We start from the raw sequence: 3,933 nt of genomic DNA on the forward strand, positions 1-3,933 counted from the left end.
CATAGAAGTGAGTACAAGGAATCCTTGAAGTTTGTGTAATTTATCCTAACATGAGATTTGAGGAATCCATGATAAAAATCCTTAATATTGAAAATCCATAGATTTCCCTGGATTTCAATTATCTATAATTCCTAATTTCTTCCTTTCCAAACGGGCCCTAAAAAGCAACGGGGCAAAGGATTTTGCCAAGAGATGCATGGAGGACATATGGTGAATAGTCCGCTCGAGTACCTCAAGCTGGAGTACCCAAATTGTACTCATTAGGAGATTATTTGCCGAGAGATGAATAGACGACATATGGTGAATAATCAGCTGGAGTACCTAAATGGAAAAATTACAAAAAACCCCTAAAATGTACTATTTACGTAACTTAACCCCCAACTAACCTTTCATCTCACTTTTTTCCCCACAACAACTTTCCCTCGCAAAAACCTCCCAAAGTAAAAAGTTGTTATTTTTTGGACAGAAATACCCTTCCCATACAAAAAAAAATTCAACTGACGGTCCCAAGTTGTGTATTGCCGGAGCGTAGAATAACACTGCCGGAGCGTCGAATAACACTGCCGAAGCGCTTTGTAATGATTGCCGGATCGGAATAGGTCCTGTCGGGGCATTGTGGCTCCAGAAGGTGTATCGCCAGAGCGCCTTCATCTACCGCTGGAGCGCTGAAAACCCTGCCTGAGCGTCTTAATGCACTGCTGGAGGGCTGTGGCTTCAGCGACCCTACTGCCAGAGCGCATGCATAGAGTGTCGGAGTAAAATGTCTCCAAAGGTTGTACTGCTAGAGCGAGGTCACGTAATGCTGGAGCAAATTCGTCTACTGCCAGAGTGAACTACCACATTGCTGGAGCACTATGGCTCCAGAAGGTGTACTGTCGGAGCGAATGTTTGTATCACCGGAGAGCATTTTTGTACCACCGGAGCGACGTAATCAACCGCCGGAGTGCCCTGGCTCCAGAAGGTCTGCTGCTGGAGCGAGTTTTCGTATCGTCGGAGCGCGTTGTCTTCGTTGCCGAAGAGAGAGAGAGAAAAGGCGTGAGAAAAAGGGTATTTTAGACTTTTTTTAGTTCTTTTTGGGTTGGGGAGGTTTTTACGAAGATAAGTTGTTAATGGGAAAAAGGTGAGAGAATAAAGTTGGAAGGGGGTAAATTGCATAGATAGTGTATATTGGATGGTTTTTGTAATTTTCCATACCTAAATTGTACTCACTAGGAGGTTAATAATATTCAATCATTTTCGTGTTGTTCAATTTTACTCTCTTCATGTCTCTCTCTTTCTTCAAAGAAAGCCACGTGAGCTAGTCTGAGGGCCTTAATTTTTGGGGACATGTCCTCTACTATGTAGATAACAACTAAAGGAACAAAAAATAAAAATCAAACACATTACATGAACCCCAAAAAAAATATTAGAAAAATTGAATAATTTTGCGGACAGCAAGATCTAAGTGTTGAAAAGCTCAAAATCGTATTTACCTTTTCTAAACATAATCATCTCATGATACCAAGATGGATCCCAGATTTTCAGATCCAAAGAAATTTTCCAAGTACATTTTGAACCAGAGTAAAAGGCGCTTAAAGGAAAACCAATGAATTGGCATTTTGCAAACCGGTGCTGTGATGAATGTAACTCATGGGCTAAATAAGGCATCAAGATAGTAATGTTATGAGTAAAGAAAATGAAAATTATCATTTAAAAGGTCTTAAACCCCCTTACAAAATGCTTAACCGGAAAATATCTCAATCAAAATGGGAGGATTTACTCTTTAGTTTTTATTGCACTTAGCAACCGGAAAATATCTCAATCAAAATAGTTTTTATTTCACTTAGCAACCGGAAAATATCTCAATCAAAATAGGAGGATTTACTCTTTAGTTTTTATTTCACTTAGCTAATTCCTCCTATCAAAATGAGAGGATTTACTCTTTAGTTTTTATTTCACGTTGTTAATTCGTTCTAAAAAAATAATTAAAAATACCCAAATTACCCTTATTCACTCTTGTTCTTTTGAAATATAGAGAGTTGGCGTGAAAGGAAGGAGAAGATCAAGACTTTTCCTAACAACTTTAATTTTATTCTCATTGTTGTTCTTCCTCATGCAAAATAAAGCCTAGTGTAAGTCTTGTAATTGTTTATCTAACAAGTTTAATTTTATTGTCTTTGTTGAAAGTCTGGTATAAGTCTTTTTATTGTTAATCTAACAAGTTTAATTTTATTCTTCTTGTTGTTCCTCCTGATGCAAAATAAAGTCTAGTGTAGATCTTGTTATTGTTTATGTGATGAGAACATAATGGCGATGCATAAAAATTTCGGAAATACGTGGAATACAAGGCTCTTTCTTTTACCGATTATTGATGAGTCACCTTCTTTTTCGTTCTTTCCTCCGATCCTATACTTTCCTTTTATATACCTATCTATAAACTAATATTAGATTCTAATACTAAAATACTAAAAAAAGGAAAAGACGTAAAAGTTAATGATCTAACGAATCACATGTAAAGATATCGATAACACACACGAAATTAACGGTATTTCATAACTAACAGATTGAGCAGCAGCTCGTAGACCACCTGAAAAAGAATATTTATTATTTGATGCATATTCTGAAGTCCAATAACATCAATACGTTCAACCTTTGGGCTAGTCTATGCCTCTTTACCCAATCTTAATGATTTCACCTTTGATGGTTTCATCTTTTGAGTGTTAATTTGTTGGTCAGACTATAACATGCAGATCATTATTAATGGATTTTTGAAAGAAAGATCTATGTAATCTTTTGCTGGAAAAATAAATTTTTTTTTTAAAAAAAATAAAATAATAATCACCCTTTATATTTTTGGCAACAAGATCACTCGTAGATTGTCTTATTTCAAACAATAAAAATTTCAAAAAAAATAAATAACACATCAATAAAATAAATCTCAACTACTTGATGCCATTCATACAACCTAATACTGTGCTTGAGAATATAAAATAAAAGAACAAATAATTAAAAGAAAAGATGTTGGACATTACCTCAATCGGGCTTTTTACACCCCGCACCGAATCACCACATCTTTTATACCCCGCACCGAGTCACCACATCCAATGGCGCGGGATCAGCTGTCTAGCTTCAATCTCAAACCGGGAAAGCTAATTTCGACCAAACTAGGTAACCACCCTTAAATCTCTACAAAACCCTAACTCTAAAATAATTAGGCTCAAACCCTAATTTTTCCAATCCTTAGATTAGATCATGCTCAAACCGTAATTTTTTCAACCCTTAGATTAGATCATGAGAGAGAGAGTCTCTATGTTGGGGCGTGCCCCCTAGGGTCTTTTTAGGAGAGAGAGAGTAGAGAGAGAAAGGTCTTTTTAGGAGAGAGAGAGTAGAGAGAGAAAATCATAGAGTAGAGAGAGAGGGGCGTGGCTCCTAGGGAAGAGAGAGAGAGAGTTTATGGGGGAAGAGAGAGAGAGTTTATGGGGAGAGAGAGGTGTGGAGATGGGGGAGAGCACCCTTATTTATAGTGAAATTTAAGTCTAGGGTTTCTTTAGGGTTTCCCATAGTTTGCCTCTTTCTTGAGATTGAATATGGACCGTTGATCAAGGTGACTTGTGGGGTGAGAGATGTGAGTCATCCATTCTATAGATGGGCCATCAATATTATGGAAGGTGTATGAACCATTATCCTTCTTTCCTTAAAACATTTTCCCATCAATATATTTAAATAAATTAAATCCATTAAAGATATAGTGAATACCATAAATTGCATAGTCCATCTCATATTTTCCATAAGAATATTTCAAGAATATCAAGTCAACATATTTCTTCAATAATCAAGATAAGATATGGTCAATATTTCCTAATCAATACTTGACCATATGCTACAAGATATAGTTACCATATTTAATAAACTTGAAGACAAAGCAACAAGAGAAGGTATCCAAGGGTGGGGACA

General features: G+C 36.4%; 1 long non-coding RNA gene across 1 annotated transcript; it reads right to left on the minus strand.

Moving 5' to 3' along the window:
• Positions 1-245: 245 nt before the first annotated feature.
• On the minus strand, positions 246-3,671 carry LOC148781617 (uncharacterized). The gene is made up of 2 exons (XR_016057782.1): positions 3,012-3,671; positions 246-1,004 (listed from the first exon to the last, which is right to left on the minus strand). It is a non-coding gene; the product is annotated as an uncharacterized LOC148781617 (long non-coding RNA).
• Between the last annotated feature and the right edge of the window lie 262 nt (positions 3,672-3,933).

Source organism: Amborella trichopoda, chromosome 6 (genome assembly GCF_054954075.1).
Source record: "Amborella trichopoda isolate Santa Cruz 75 chromosome 6, AtrichopodaSantaCruz75HAP2 v2.0, whole genome shotgun sequence".
NCBI lineage: Eukaryota > Viridiplantae > Streptophyta > Magnoliopsida > Amborellales > Amborellaceae > Amborella > Amborella trichopoda.